Source organism: Montipora foliosa, chromosome 7 (genome assembly GCF_036669935.1).
Source record: "Montipora foliosa isolate CH-2021 chromosome 7, ASM3666993v2, whole genome shotgun sequence".
NCBI classification, from domain to species: domain Eukaryota; kingdom Metazoa; phylum Cnidaria; class Anthozoa; order Scleractinia; family Acroporidae; genus Montipora; species Montipora foliosa.
The window spans coordinates 4,854,261-4,871,760 of record NC_090875.1 but is presented as its reverse complement, the minus strand read 5'-3'; the positions used below and the strand labels follow the sequence as shown (position 1 = coordinate 4,871,760).

The following is a 17,500-nucleotide window of genomic DNA, read 5'->3' as shown; positions in this document are numbered from 1 at the left end:
GTTATTACTATCATGGACTTTAGAATATTCTAAAAGTAACAACTAAAATTTTGAATAAGTAATTTCATAGTAAAAATTAAAGTAAATGATATCAAAAAACAATACTTTGATACCTGCATCCATATACTACAATGTATATACATGAATCACAACAATATTATTATTCTTATAAAAAATAGTTGCCACTACTTTTTTACCAGATGACAGAAATATTGATCAGCAAAGAATGGAGATCAATGAAGTGAATGATGGTGAGTTTGCAAACAGTACAACTTGCAAAAGTAAATGATAACCAAAAAACAACATTTTCATATCTGCATCCATATACAAATAATGGCAATTACCCCTATAAGGAACAGATGGGATAAATTTTGATAATCAGCCACTGAAAAACAAAGAAAATGATGGTGAATCAGTTTTCAGATAGTATAACTTATTAGTACCATGAACTTTACCATATCGCTAGTTGTTGTCCTTCAGTAGCATTTTGTAGTAATGATTCCAAGTTCGAATGAGGCCTAACACTACTGTGAAGCTTTTTGTACCCAATTATTCCATCAGGGATCAACCCTAGTATTGGAATTGGGCCCACACAAGGACAGAGAAAAACTCTGACCAGGGTGGGATTTGAACCCACGACCTTCGCATTAGATCACCGCTGCTCTACCGACTGAGCTACAAGGCCAGAATGGGAGCTGGCTGTGAGTATGTGAGATGTTATTCACAAGGACAAATTTGGCTCGGCCCAAGCCTAATTTTCACGTAATCGCTAGTTGTTGTCCTTCAGTAGCATTTTGTAGTAATGATTCCAAGTTCGATGAGGCCTAACACTACTGTGAAGTTTTTTGTACCCAATTATTCCATCAGGGATCAACCCTAATATTGGAATTGTCCTTGTGTGGGCCCAATTCCAATACTAGGGTTGATCCCTGATGGAATAATTGGGTACAAAAAACTTCACAGTAGTGTTAGGCCTCATTCGAAGTTGCAATCATCTTTGTTTTTAGAGTTGTTGCCTGTTCTGTGGTTCTTGTTGAGAGCATTAGAGGAGAAGCAATGACAGAAAGCTGTTTTATGAAGTGATCTTTTTTAGAAGGTTTAGTTCTAATAATTAGAACTAAACCTTATTTAACCATATTGGATGAGCAGATTCTATGGATGTGGTCGACTAGTATTCTGATCCAAGAAATTTTGTGACGTCAAGGAACGAAACTTTTAAAGTTAATGTATTGACCAGAGAAGATTGTCTTTTCACTAGATTCCAATCCCATTAGGTGAGATGTTAATACTCAGAAAGTGCAGGGTGATGTTTTCAAACAAGTCATAAGTGAAGCATATATTCTTGTCAAACTTGTATCAGGTTTAATTAGGAGTAGCATGTCGTCAACATATCTACAGTAGAATGTTATCAATAATATATTTATACTCGATAAGAGGTTTCACAACTATCTGTTCAAAGTCTGTCATAATAATGTTGGCCAGTACTAGACCTACAGAGACTCATGCTCACCCCATCAGTTTGTTCGAATAATTTGTTGTTACATGAGAACACAGTTTTACTACAGGTATCAAGAATTAGCTTACAAAGCGTAGATGTCTTGAGCTTTGTATCAATCAGCTTTTTGCTAAAGATTCTCTCCAAAATAGTATTGTTGGAGAGTAATATTTGTGAAAAGCAATTCCATATCGAGAGAGACAAACTTGTAGCCTTGAATAAACAGATTTAGAGGTATTGATTTGATTCAATTCACTGCGTCAAAAGTATCCTTTAAAGTGAATTCGTTCTGAGTACGTGGCTGCAAAAGTTCGCTTATATATTTACCAACAAAGTAGTGCATAATGCCTGTGGTGTCAATTATAAGGCGCAACTTTGATAAGCAGTCAAACAGTTTGTGGATCTTAGGAAGGCCATGAACACGGGCAGGTCTAACATTCCATGGGTGAATTTTCTTGTACGTGTGTTTGTCCAGTTAGCCACATTTAACGAGGGAGCGGAGATCTCACTGAACAGCAGTAACGCAGCGATTGGATCAGTATTCATGGTTTTAAACTTTCTACGATCAGAGAAGTCTGTTCATTGATTTCACATAGTTGTCTTTGAGAATCAGGACGTACACCTTCTCCTTTATCTGGTTTTGAAATAATAGTGGTGATTTGTAGCTTCTTGATGATCTTAATGTGCACACTACTCTGTTCGTAAATATATAAGCAAACTCTTGCAGCCACTCACCCAGAACGAATTCACTTTAAAGGATACTTTTGACGCAGCCAATCGAATCAAATCAATACCTCTAGAGCTGTTTATTTAAGACTACAAATTTGTTTCCCTCGATGTGAAATCGCTTTTCACAAATGTTCCTCTCCAACAGATTCTCAATACTATTTTGGAGAGAATCTTTTATTAGCAAAAAGCTGATCGACACAAAGCTTAAGAAATCTACGCTTCATAAGCTAATTCTTGATACCTGTACTTATTTTGGAGAGAATCTTTAACAAGAAGTTGATCGACACAAAGCTCAAGAAATCTACACTTCGTAAGCTAATTCTTGATACAACAAATTATTCGAACAAACTGATGGGGTCAGCATGGTACTGACTAACGTTAATTGATTATTATGACAAATTTTGAACAGATAATCGTCAAACCTCTCATTGACCATAAATTGATAACATTCTACTGTAGAAATATTGACGACATGCGAATTAAACCTGATACAATCAATGTAATCTTAGACTACTTTCATAAGTTTAACAAGAACGTCACTTTACTTATGACTTGTTTGAAAACACCACCCTGCAATTTCTGAATATTGACATCTCACCCAATGGCATTGGGGTAATTGTGAAGAAGAGCTCCCAAAAAACCTGTCGGCCGACTGTCGGCCAACTGTCGGCCGACTGTTGCCCAACTGTCGGCCGACTGTTGGCCGACAGTTGGGCAACAGTCGGCCGACTGTCGGCCAACTGTCGGCCGACTGTTGCCCAACTGTCGGCCGACAGTTTGTGTTATGTTTGAGGCCAAAGTGTTGGCCGACTGTCGGCCAACAGTCGGCCAACAGTCGGCCAACAGTCGGTGACCTGTTGGCAACCTGTCGGTAACGTGTCGGTAACCTGTCGGCGGGACAAATTAAAATGATCGTAAGCATTTACTTGTCTATTGCTTCTAAACTACGCGAAAAGAGCTAAAGGCAGTTCATAACGATACCTTGAGCAGCACTTATACTACTAATATGGCTTTTGTCCACTGTTTTAGCGTTGGCTAGCGATACTTGCCCACATTGTAAACATCATTCATACATACATGACATACCATAAGAGGCCGCGTTGCATTGTAGGGCGATTTGAAGGAAAGTGTTTGTCTACTCTACTAACTATGTATTGATACGTAGCTTATGGTTTTCAGAGTTTTTAGCAGAGTTTTCGATTAAATTATCTTCCAATGCGATTCTTAGATTGTCTGGTGTGTTGTAAATTACGCAAGTGATATATCCTATACGCATCTGATAACAACCGATAACAGTTGATCGGTAAGTAGGTGAAGTCTGTCGAGTCATACATCACCATTACGGAATGTCACATTAACTGCTCGTTTTTACCACAATTTTTCTTTTTTCTTAACCAATCGGTAACCTGTTGGTTAGCTGTCGGTAGACTGTCGGTAAGCTGTCGGCCGACAGTTGACCGACAGTTGGCCGACAGGACTTTTGGGGAGCTCTTCTTCACAATCACCGGCATTGGAATCTACCGAAAAAACACCTTCTCTAGTCAATACACCAGCTTTGACAGTTTCATTCCTTGGCGTCACAAAATTTCTTGGATCAGAGCACTAGTCGACTACATCCATAGAATTTGCTCCCCCAATATGATTAAATTAGAACTAAAACTTGTAAAAAAAATCACCTCATGGAAAAGCTTTCTCTCGCATATTGCTCATACACTTATTCGCCACTTCTCCTCCAACACCTTCAACAAGAAACACACAACAACCAACAACTCTAAAGACAAAGAAGAACCCGTCACCATTTGACTTTCTATTCCCTATATTGGCAAGAAAACATCACAACTGCTACATTCCTTTAAACGAAAGCTGCACAGACACCTAAAAAAAACCTAACACCCAGTTCAGAATCCACAAGAAAACTACAAAATTGTTCTTCTACACCAACAACAAAAAAGTGCCACTTTTAAACAAATCACACGTTGTCTATAAAATAATTCATTTATCCCAGTTGCCAATCATTATACATTGGCAAAACTGACAGAACCCTTTCTTACCCAAAGACGTGAACACGCTGTTACTAATAAAGAGTGCAATTTATAAACATCTACGCACATGCAAACATTTAACCTTTATCCATAATTTATTCAATCTACAGGATATTTTAAATAACATCACCACACCAACTATTTCCGGCAACAATGGAATAGAAAAGTATCAGTATGCTCCCTTCCTAACAGAGCTGAAGAGATGCCACAGGCAGCAATTTCCTGCTCATATTTTAAGAAAAACTGTTAAAGACTTACAATAAACTCATAGGGAAAACATAAGATACAAAATAAAGCAGGGGGAAAGATCAAATTGCTGAACAGAAGAAAACAGAAAGACTTGAGGTTTGGAAATGTTAAACAAAGAAGGCACACATGGTAGGATGAATGTAAGAATCACATAAGGTAGTCATGTGATAGAAAGTAACACTCTCCTCTGAAACGCTGCCCAGAATTTGCTTACAGTACCTGCATTATTGAATATACAAAGTTGTATCCATGACTAGGCTCGATGTCCACCGCTCACTCGAGTTCGGGTATCCTCCCCGAGAAGAGACCTGGCTGCAGTCAAAGGTCTTGAAAATGTCATGGAAAGAATCACGTCGCTGTATCATGTGGTATTAGAAAAACTGGAATCTTCACTTCTTTCTGATGACGTATTCAAACACCCTGATCAGAAGTAGGAATTCCTGGGGAAGAAAACGTGCAATTCCAACTGTAGAAAAATCAATAAAAAGAATATAACCAAAGAATTAACTGCCTGCTAGACTGCATTTTCTCATGTTTCTAATTCTGTACATAAAAACTTAGAGAATACAATAATTGAAGAATTTGCCAATAAATATATAGAAAAAAGCATCTGCAACTGGCTGTAAATTCAACAGCACATAATGTTCATGGACAAGGTTGTTAATCAACATAAAATTTGTGTCTGTGAGGGACTTTACCACTGAATGGATACATCAAGATCGACTTATGTGATCATATCATCACATCATATATCTTTCTCTACCCTCAGATTTTAGAGTAGCTTGCTGTAGCTCACATCTCCGTGCATTTATCCTCCCAACCATAATACACCACAGAAGAACTAGAGAGTCTAACCATTTGCAGATGTAATTACAAAGGCAGCACTTTCTCCTCAGTTATTTAAGGACCCTAAGTGTTGGTCCAGCCGAAGTTGAACTCACGACCTCCTGCGTGACAGCCCGCTGCTCAACCAACTGAGCCACCAGTACATGGTCGCACGCCAAACAATGATGTTTGAGCAAAATTTCAGCAAGCCCCTAATTTTTCCTGAATTAGCAACTTTACTTCTTTATATCTCTGCTTCTGAACAATGAATTTTTTTCATTAATTTGAAAGATTTGTCTTTCAAAAAAAATTGTGTAAAAAAAAGTTTTTTTTTTCCAGCTGACAACACAGGAACAGCAAATGCCTGCAGTAAGTCAACATTTTTATTATTTTTCCACAACCATAAGGTGTAATGTACCAAAACTCCCTTAGTTCCCTATAGCATATCAGAGTGTGCTTCTTACAGTATCTTTTTTAATTAATATGACAAGTCTTCTTTTAAATATGACGATAATTTACTTAAAATTACCACATAGTAATATGTTGCTCCTTCAAGTGATTTCACAAGTATCACAAGTAAAAGTATCTTCCCCAATAGTACGTGAAGACTTGTTCTGACTCTTTACCTTTTTCAGCATTTTCTTCTATTGTGAGTTAACCTTTTGCACAACAATGATGTCCATCTATAAAACATCATTACCATCAGTCTTTTAATATCATTACCTTATCCTTACCTTTAAATTATAATCTAAAAAATGTCTTACATATTGATCAATAGCAATAGCATTAGCCAATTAGTCAACTAAAAGAATCCTCAAGTAATTTTACATCATTAATTTTTGCACTAAATCCAATAACTAAACATCAGCTGCAATATCCAATTATAAAATGTAACAGACAGATACTGGTAAGTTAAAATTATTATTACTTACATAATAACAAATTATTCCTTAACTCCATCTAGCAACACAATATACTAGAAAAAAGAAAAGAGGTAATAAAATAAATAATATTTGTTACATGTGTACAGATACCCTACATTATTGCTTTATTTTTCTTTAGAAACAAATATACATACTTATTGCCGCTCGATCCAGTTTTTACTACTCGTTTATTACTTTTTCTTTGTTCATCAGTCAAAGTACAATCCACTTCATACTCCATGAATCTTTTCTCTGCTTCCACCAAACCATCATGACAAAGCATTGCAATCAAATACTTTATGATCTCATACTTTTTCATTACACACCAATAATAATTATCATTGCAACAACAAATTCATTGACCCCTAAAGCATCTACAACATCAAAAAATGTTATAATAGCACAAACATAGAAGCAAAACTCAACACAATTCTACAATGTAGTTAAGAAACACAATTTTTTACAGAAATACAGCAATCTTTCACAAAACACAATAATCTTTCTAGAATATAAAAGCAAACTAAAACAATAACATTTCAAAGTACATGTAGTGGTAACTAACCCTAACACTAGAGCTAAACATGGGTAGTCCTTTTGTTCCCCGTCTCAGCTTCAGACACTTTCCATGCCTCTCCAACCACCTCAGCCCTCCCTGCTCGTATCCAATAAACCTCAATGGTAGTTTTCTGTCATGACTAGAACTGCTCCTCCTGCCAACGCCCTAACTGTCACTTCCAGCACATCTCCAACACGGTGGTTGTGGGGACAACCACCCTGGTGCTCAGTGTCCCAAAGAAACCCAACTGTAACATACCTCTGCCTCCATTGCCTGCACCATCCACACCTATCAACATTCCCTGCTTGACCTACAAGAATGAAATAACTCAATAAAGCCTTTCCAATTCTATTTACATGTCCATATGCTGGCTTTTGGCTAATTTCTAAATTCAGCAATTCAAATAACATTGGAAATATGCCTAGTGGCAATCATTGTACTGTGTGGGGTTGTGACAACAATCAAAGGTACCCAGAGAAGCAAAAGATTCTTCCTCACATTCAAATATTAAGATTTTACCCACCCAAAAATAAGAATGATGTTTTGTCACGATCTACAGCTATGAATCATGGCAAATTCAAATACAAAAGTCTATTGAAATAAATGTGTATGACGTTACACAACCTCTAAATGTCCTACAACAACTTTGTACAAAAGACAGTATAATTGTGGAAGCATTAAAACCTCAAAGACCCTCTCCAAAAATTAGATCTATAGAGAACTAGTATGAAAATGACACTTTTGTATTGGTTGAAGTCATAGTGAAGCTTGACAAGTTTGCTTAAATCCAGTGACTTTAATACATATAATTCTACATGTACATAATAATAATTATTTCACAGAAGAAAAGATTTGTTTATATGTAACAACTGGGGAATATCAGATATGAATTCCCAGTGTTATCTAAATCTATCGAAACAGAAACGACTATATTTTATGGAAAAGGAGCAATAAAACAGCTGCCTCAAGGCACAAGGAGATTGAAACTGTTTGCTTGAGCAGAATTATCAGACTATACATTTATGTGACTGGACTCTCAGAGTTTTTAGAAAATAATAGTGGCTTCAAAACCCTTGGATTTTTGTCATTTATAAACAAGAACTGAACCTTTGGATTTTCTCATGTTTTCCATCACTTACTTCATCCCTCCAAAGAGCAATAACTGTGAAAAAGAATTTCCATCTCCTCTGACAACAGCTTCTCTCCTTTGACGAAGTATATTTCCAGAAGCCATAATTGGTTTACACAAGACGTACCTAATAAGAAAACAGGCTAGACACACGGAAGTACAACTAAAAAGGGTTCATTGGGTTATTTCCTCCAGATTTGTACCTTATTTTGTAATATGTCGAAACCATAACAAAATGTCAATTTCAAAATAAACCTTAGTGATCCTCATGCAAGCAAGATTACTTCAAGTGAATTTTACAGTGTATGTCGTATTTCATGGTTACTCAAACAAACTTGCCTTGTATCAAAATTGCCCCAATCAATTTCTGATAAATTTGTGTCGAAAAGAGTGTTGATCTCTATCCAAAATAGTTTTTTCAATGTCAAAATAACTTTCTGCCATACATTTTCTTATATCGACTTGCAATGTTTGCCCCCTCACAATCCCAAAACCCTTTGCATATAAACAGAAATCCAATTACTGGCAACTCATTCATTGCCTGAACAACTTATCACTCACATTTTTAAATATTCAATTATCTTTTCCAGCCAAAAGACACCAAGCAGACACTATCATTGGTAAATATTACTGCATGAACTTATTTCATCACCAATAAACACACTTGTTAAATACGTATACTTATATGTAATGTCAATAAAAATGTTCCATAAAAACTTCAAATTGCAATGTTTCTTTTCTAAAACTCATTTTATCGACAGCCAGATAAATAAAGTTCACTCACCTACTATTTTCTGTCTTGTCCTGAGTGATTCGACATGTTTTTGACATGCTTCAATTTCCTCTTCAGATCACACCCGTTGTCACATACAACATAAATAGACAAGGTGTCCAACTTCTAAGACCGCTCACAGCCAAATGCCTCAAGAATTTAACCAAATTTCTCCCCTTCCAAAGGTCACTCTCCTCCCAACCTTGAGCACATAGAAAGTCAATAATTTTACTAGCATCGTATCAAAAATTATCAAATTTACACAGCTCTATAACCTCAAAACCCTGCTCAATTTTCAACCTTTGCTCACATTTTTGTTATAGCCAGATCATGTAGACAGAATTCATCAATCATTGGAATTTGATCAAATCAAACTAACCAATCAAAAAGTGCAGATTTATAATTTTGTCCCTCTTGGAGAAAATTTGTGCTTTTTGATTGGTTAATTTGATTTGATCAAATTCTGTCCACATCATCTGGTTATAACAAAAACCTCAGCAAAGATTGAAAATTGAGCACAACTTTGAGATTGCATAACTGTGTAAATTTCATGATTTTTGGCACGATGGTAGTAAAGTTATCAACTTTCTATGCTCCCAAGATTGGGAGGCAAGCAACCTTTGCAAGTGGGACAAATTCAGCTAAATTCTGTAGTCGCTCAGCTGTGAGCAGTCTTGGAAGTTGCACGCCTTGTCTATTTATATTAGGCTGATTTAGCAACAGAATGGGAACATCAGTGGCGACATCGCGCGCAGCAAAACTACCAATGACAATTTAGAATATAGAAGAAAAGCGTGGGGTCTATTGTATTCTGAATTCTCATTGGTGTTTTTTCTGCGCGCGCCATTGCCACTGACATCCTCGTTCTGTTGCTAAATCAGCCTATTGTATGTGACGACGTATATCATCTAAAGAGGAAATCAAAATGTCCCAAAAATTCATCAATCACTAAGGACAACACAGAAAATAGTAGGTGAGCAAATTTCATTTATCTGGCTGTCCATAAAATGAGTTTTCAAAAAGAAACACCACAACAACGATTTTATGGAACATTTTCCTCGATTCGTTGAATCGACCGTTACAACTCTTTTAAAATAACACGACGTCACACGCTCTCGTATCCCCTAAGGCCGATTTATGCGACAAGCTCACGACAGGCCTACGACATAACTTACCATTGTCGCAGCGTTTTAAAACATGTTTTAAAATGCTACGACATTTGCCTGTAACCAGAGGTCAACATTTTGTACTAACCCCCTTTCAGAAACAAGGTAGACAAGACGCGTCGTCTTCTTTCTCCCGTACAAATATACCCAATGTCTCTTTCCGCCACTGTGCTTCACATTAATTCAACCATCCCCAATCCATCACATTCGTCCTACCAAAATATTTCCAAAACAATAATACGCTGTTATAGCCAAATTATATCAATGTCAAAGATCCCAAAACAAACACCTTTTTTCTTAACCTACGTAAAACTTCTACATTACAATCGTCTCCCTTTCGATTTAAATAAGCCTAAATGTAATAATGTTTCAAAAAAACTATTTTACTCACTTAATGGCGTACAAAACCAGAGTACGCAATTCCAAGCTCCCCTTGCTGAACACAAATTTATATGGCTGACTTCGACTGACTTTTAAAGAAATAAAGCAAGAAGTAGAACGAATCCAGCTGGTCACTTCCATATTGAAAAATCGTCTCCATTTCCGTTTACTCTCATTTTTATTCTTGGCAAAATCCAATCCTCAAAACAACTCCTAAAACTCCGCGATAAGTTGAACCAAAACCACACATTCTCGTCGAGCTGTCGCCCGATAGCCCCCACACGTCACTCATACGTCACTGACGTCACTCCCACGTGCCTGTGCCACGAAAACAACCAAACTGGTTTATTATTGTTATTGCGCATACGTTCTGCGCATCTCAAGATACTCGGATTTCCTGATGCTTACTAATACAGGGATATTTTTGCGTGGTTTAAAACTATCGGGAAAAGTAGATCTTAGTAAATACTCTTCATATGCTAAAAGAAAACTGGGGGTAACCATGGATTTTTTAGAGATAATGAAGCTTCAATTTGAGAAACAACGCCACACATTACTTTGTATTTTAAAGCTTTTTACAAATATTATTCATAAACTAGAAATACCTATCGGTAGAGTGCCAACGAGTAAACACTGGCACAGCTGTGTGCCGAGGGAAAATTAAGAAGTAACCAGGGGATACACCATTTTTAAAATTGAATCCTTGTTTAAAAAAGCAGTGCAATCTTTGGCTTTTAAAATGTCTAGAAGGATTCAACTTGTGGGGTAAATTACAGGTGAAATATGTAAGCTCGGAACCCTGAAATTTTGCAAAAAGAACACTATCCAAATTGATTTGCTAAGTTCCCTTAAGCTTGACAGATAGTGGCTACCTGGTAAACAGAGCTTAGACTGTTTTTCACTTTTGTGAACGCTAATGGATAATCAGCACAAACTAACAGCGACACGTCGTGTGACCCGTGACTCGTATGATTTCGAGCACACTAGCTCGATTGGAAAGAGGCTTTATATTCCCTCTGATTTATGTTTATACTTAGTGAATATATTTGAATATATTTACGTATTTTTCCTTAATTATGGCACGCTGGCCGATTTTGTCAAGACAATTGACAAGATAGTTGTTTGGCACGCTCGCCGTGACTGTCAAATTTGTAATTTGAACACACCGGCTCGATAAAAAAGAGGCGCCCTCTGATTGAGTTTATAGTGATTCTGTCCAAGTGGTTTTGTTTTTCTGTTTCTTAAATGGCACGCTGGCCAACCTTGTCAACGCAATTGACTGTTTTCGCAAGCTAGCCGACACTGTGGCACCACCGCTCGCCATTTTCAAGCTGATCTCAATGCCTCGCTGGGCGATGTTTTCAGCCTGCTAGCTGCTAGATTTGTAACATTCTGGTTCCCAAAAACACTAAACTAAAGTACGTACAAAAAGACTACGCTCACGAGTGTATAATATCAATATTTCCACTCACCTTTTCCTGCCTGCTTCACACCTTCACAAGCCAACAAGAGTACGCCAGAATACGCCAGAAAATGATCGACCATGTGGTCATCTTGTCACCGATCATGATGTGATTGGTTTAGATTAAAAGATCCCGCAATCCCATTGGCTAACTCGAAAACAATCACCGATGATGTCACTCTTACATTACCTTATATTACCTTATGCTGAATTTCAATTCGAGAAATCTTTTCCCTGTACGTACCAAAATCAACTCGCGCACACGGCTTTATAATGCTGCTGCCTCGTCATCCTCGCGTCCTCGCGAGGGTGACTCGTTGGCAATTATCTTTGAAAATACGTGGTTACCCCCAATTTTATTTTTAGATTTCAATAACACTTGTGAATATTTACATTCCCTGCGTAATCGTAAACCTGGCAAAAAAAAAAAAAAAAAAGATATATATATATATAAATATATTTTAATAAATATTTAAGATAAGAGGAATGCTTTCAGCTTACGGCAAAACGAAGCGGTACTTGTTGCATTACGAATTTCAGAACTCAGAGAATTAAAAAATTTAGGACCTTGGAAACTAATTGAGAACATTCTTACATTGGTTCTGCACTGTGGTAAATGAAAAAACTTTGAACTTCTAGTGCCATAAGAATGCACCTGGTGTGTCACCAAGAACATGTTATTGAAGCTATCAGGAAGTAAGCCAGATCTGTATTGATACATAAATTTACCTACTTGAAATTTGTAGATACTCTCAAGATTTAGAATTTTAAAATAAATTATACCTACGGCTTTAGACACTTTCCGTGCAACATTATGTATATGTGATTTCCATGTTAAATTTTCATCCAAAATTACACCAAGAAAGGTAGTTTCCTTAACCCGATCAATCAAATAATTACTTATGTTAAAAGCTAGATCAAGTGTTTGCCTGTTTTGTCTCGGTCTGAATATGATAAAATTAGATTTGGTAGGCATCGTCCTTAAAAATACCTTTCCCCCTTATATTTCTTTATGAGTAATCATTTCTTTAGCCAGAACAATTATTTTTCTCTCTCGTTTCCTTACCAAAACGTAAAAGACATGAAAATTCCACTGCCCACACTCTCCCAAGAGAAATAAATGCCTGTTTCTCGAAAGTCCCGAAACATTTTCAAGCCTTTTTTAACTACGACAATTCCCTCTACCCTCTGTATCTTAAAAACGAAGAGATTTTAAGTCAACAAACTTCACTATCTTTTTACTTTTTATCCTCTTCAGTTGAAAACATCTTTAAAAACTGGCTTATACAAACAAGCACAAGGCAGTTTTCTGAATGGCTTTTCGAGCCCGAAAAGTTACCGGGACATTCGAGAAACTGACGCCCCAATTCAGATTCCCTATATATGCCTGCCCCCCCCCCCCCTTCCATCTGAAGCTGAACCATCATTTATACTACTAAGTCTATCAATATCACTTTCTATTCATTACTTCGATTTGATTATTCCTTTCCATTCCTAATTCAGCTCCAAATTCTCTCTCTCTCTCTTTCTCTCCACCAACAGATTGTAAAAATTGTGACAGATGTCTCCGGTTGCTAAAGAGGAAAGGCTGTGAATGCCACTTCTTGAAATGAACCTTCCGGATCTTTCCTTTCGTGGCTCCAGATCAACCAAACTATGGTCATACTATATATGTTGTTAAACGTAAATATTAGTATACATTATCACGTTATTTTGAGTTTAATGTAGAGTAAATATAAACACGAGTAATTTTTTTCAAAGACCAACGACATTTTTCTTAGCCAATCACAATGAAATATTTTTTAGTGTATGTTATTAGTATGTGTAATCAAATATCGACGAGTGAAATTAGGAAATAATTTCACACACATTTTGTCAAAATTCAGATAATTTCCCGAGCCTTTAGGCGAGGGAAATTATCAGAATTTTCACAAAACGCAAGTGAAATTATTTCCTAATTTCACGAGAAAACCATTTGATTACCTTTTAATGTCATGGGTGACAAATTATGCTCACAACCCGCAATTATAAAATCGCTCAAGTACTTTATCCAACTGCTCAGAAGATCATCTCCAGGTTTTTCTCAAGGTTATTTTCGTCACACCACTTCTCAAAAACAGTCACCCAGTTAATTGTGTTCTTTCGCACAGTTAAATTTTCTGCCGCTTCTTTTAATTTCGTAACTTCTTCAATGATCACTCTCTTAAATCTTGATGCCATCTTAACTCTAATCGAGATTCAAAAGAAGTTACCATGGCAATTTTATAATTAACGTTGAAATTTCGCGTCAAAACTAAGGAGTAATATGTCACCCATAATATCAGTATGGGTAATCAAATGGTGACGCGTGAAATTTGGGAATAATTTCACGCGCGTTTTATCCAAATTCAAATAATTTCCTGAGCCTTTAGGCAAGGGAAATTACTTGATTTTGGACAAAACGCAAGTGAAATTATTCCCTAATTTCACGGGTATACTATTTGATTAGCTATTAATAACATGGTGACAAATTACTCCTTAATTTTCAAACCTAGATGCCTTTTTACCACTATGTGAAAAGTTGCCATGGCAACAATGTAATTTCACATGTGAAATTATAAATTAACGCTGAAAATTCGCGCCAAAATTAAGGAGTAATTTGTCACCCATCTTATTAAAGCTGTAATCACACTTGACGCAAAAACAAGGTAATAGCTACAAAATAATGATACAAAACCTATTGCTAGTTTCTGCATCAAACTTCTATAAAAATAATGTCACAACTTTCCTGTCTCCTGTAAGAAACTAAGGATTCAATCGTCAGTTATACACTGAATTCAACATATAGCATCTTTCCTATAACACTTAAGAAATCACGTTCCTTTCATTACCATCCGTATTACTGTTGCGTTTGTACTTATAAAATCTGAACTTTCTCCGTTTTCTTATTTGTTTCCTTTTTCTCACAAAAAATGCCTCAAACCAGCTACAACACTTTGAAAAAACAAACATTAACGCAACAACACCTTATTACCTAAAAGCAATATTATAGAACCATTTCAAACACCAATTACTTCTAAACAACAAGAGGTCATTTTTACGAGGTAAGAAATTATTCAAAAACCCTACAAAAAACACCCTAACCTTATATTTCGGCTAAAATTGCTTTTCCTCAAAACGAATCCCTTGATCTCTAATCAACACACCACGATGAACTTAACTCTCTTCAAAGTTTCCCAGATCAGAACATGCATGCAACTGTTTATTTTGTTAAAAGTTTCCCCTCAAGTTCTTACATCATAAAAATGACCGAATTTTGTTAGGCGATAATTGATATTTCAAATGGTCCCATAACATTACTCTTAAGTAATTTTATTTTATCTTATTTTACTAGCTTTGCCTTTATGATACTAAAAAAAAACGAAACATTCACTCAATATATACAAAACTGTGGCAGGGGCATCGCAACAGCTGAATAACAAATTAGTGCAGGCCCAGGAGTAAAATATATCTAAAAAAAGAAAAGAAAAAAAAAACTTTACATGCAGGTCTAGAAATCTTGTGAAGTTGCATTTTAAGCAAATGGTTTTAGAAGTTCGAAGATTATCCAAATTGTAGTTTATTCTAATAGCACAAAGAGTAATAGTCATAAAGAAAACGGATTTGAAACAAGTAAGAGTAGCACTAACTAAGTTTATTTTGCCACTGAGTACGTTCCAAATTCTGGTTGTTCCAATAAAAAAAAAATTCTGATATGTTGTAGTTCTACATCTCTTGGGGACAAAAGTATAAAAGCTAGTAGCGGATACTTGAGTCGTTCTACCGCTTTCCCGCACGACGAGAACAACGATTGGACTAAGATGGACCAGATTATGCGTAGTCTTGTAAAAGAATACCATGTCTAAGAGTTCATGCCAATAACATACGGGAAGAAGATCTAAAGATATTAACCTTTCCTTATAACATATTTCTCTGATAGAATAAATTTGATTGCACGCCTTTGAATTTTCTCAAGTTTGGAAATTAAATCTATTATTTGAGTTGCGTAAGCAAAATGCACACGCACTAGCCCAACATACAAAGTGCCGTATGTAGAAATACTTCAAATCTACCTAATATTCCTCCTTATATATCCTAGCAACTTGTTAGTACGTACAGCTTGATGACAGACTTCAGTGCACCAGGTCAGGTTACAGTCTACTAAGACCCTGAGGTCACGCTCTTCCACACAGGACTGAATGGTACGACCGTTAAACTCATAGCTTGAGGAAATAGGGTTGTACTTCCTTATGATAGATTGCAGCTTACATTTCTTCTCATTGAATGCTAAACGGAAAAGCATACTCTGAATATCTTGTTGTAAAGCGACGCCATCATCCTGAAACCTCATTTCCTTATAAACCGTTGCGTCGTCGGCGAACTTCACCACTTGAGTCTCGGTAACGACGTCATGGAAATTGTTTACATGTAACAGGAAGAGAGCAGGACCAACAATGAGCCCTTTGCAGGATAGTGATCACATGGTACAAATCCGCCATACTGGGACGCAAATTGCCCACTGGGACATAACCCTTCCTTCCACTCATTATAAACATAACTACGTGGTAAGAAAGATTTTCAAATTAGTATCACTCTTCCCTCATAAACTTGAATGTACTCCTCCATGAATGTAACATAGTCTTAACAGGTCTATGACACACTAATAAAAGTTCTTTTCAACAATACAGCCTTCAATAAATGTCCCTCCCTGCTGTACATTAACAACATACACACCATAGTTTATTATTACTTCAAAACGTTATCACAAGAAATCTTCATATTACTAAACTATGTCATAATTATCACTTTATCCCACAAATGCACTTAATTACATGTACACCGATTTTAATAAGCACTACCAAATATCTCCTTGCTCTTCTCCTCAGTCGACTCAAACAAAGGCATCCCAATCTACCCTCCAAAGAGTGCATTTGAACTAAACATACTTGCACCTTATCTGAGAAGTCACGCAACCATATCAAGTGGGGAGGGGGGGAGGGATAAAAAGAATATAAAATGAATGAGGATGCTCATCACACCTTTTAGGAGTTAAAAAAGCGGTTTTGGTACTTCTTACGCTGTTCAACCTCAAAAGGTCCACAGCGGGAGCTTTAGCAATATCTTTTAGGATATTGAGCCAAAATTATGATAAGAAACATTTGACAATTACCTAATTTTTAATGTTGTCTAATAAAAATCCATAATTTGGTACCTCTTAAGAGTGGAAAAAATTTCATCCCACACCCACAAGAAAGGATCTTGATACCTTTTAAGCGTTCTTTTCAAAATTTCCGACAAACACCTCAAAACAAAGAACTTAAATGTTACTCAACACGCGCTTTATCTTCTTCATTTTAACTTGTCTAAGACTTAATTTTCCAATTGTTCACAGTATAAAAAGGCTCCCAACACAAATCTTCCATTTTATTATACACTGTAATCAAGAGCCTTGCTGTAATACAATTCACATCAGTAAAAAAAATTCTGACTCTTAATCTAGAATCAGTTCAATCATTCTTCCTGAACAAAGGCTTTCTCATTCCCGTGCTCAATCACTTCACCATCACTGACAACACTGGCACCATTCCCTTGACCCTCTGGAACGACAAGATAAAAACAGTAATAATATACCATATTCCCATTCTCAATATTGAACTAGAGCTACAGCTTGCAATGGAGGCTAATCCGGGGAAATATATTAAAAAGTATATGCATTTGAAAAATCCCCCACATTATCCTTCATTACAAGCCAC

At 36.4% G+C, this 17,500-nt stretch overlaps 1 long non-coding RNA gene and 1 pseudogene across 1 annotated transcript in view; one reads left to right on the top strand and one right to left on the bottom strand.

The window, feature by feature from the left end:
• The window catches only part of LOC138010914 (uncharacterized), a 5,571-nt gene extending 703 nt beyond the window's left edge, over window positions 1–4,868 (bottom strand). Inside the window, exons 1-2 of the long non-coding RNA XR_011124590.1 lie at window positions 4,735–4,868; window positions 345–385 (exon numbers count right to left, since the gene is read on the bottom strand). This is a non-coding gene — a long non-coding RNA (uncharacterized lncRNA). The remainder of the gene's footprint in view (window positions 1–344; window positions 386–4,734) is intronic.
• LOC138010912 (uncharacterized) overlaps window positions 1–17,500 on the top strand; it is a 227,047-nt pseudogene that overhangs the window by 147,408 nt on the left and 62,139 nt on the right.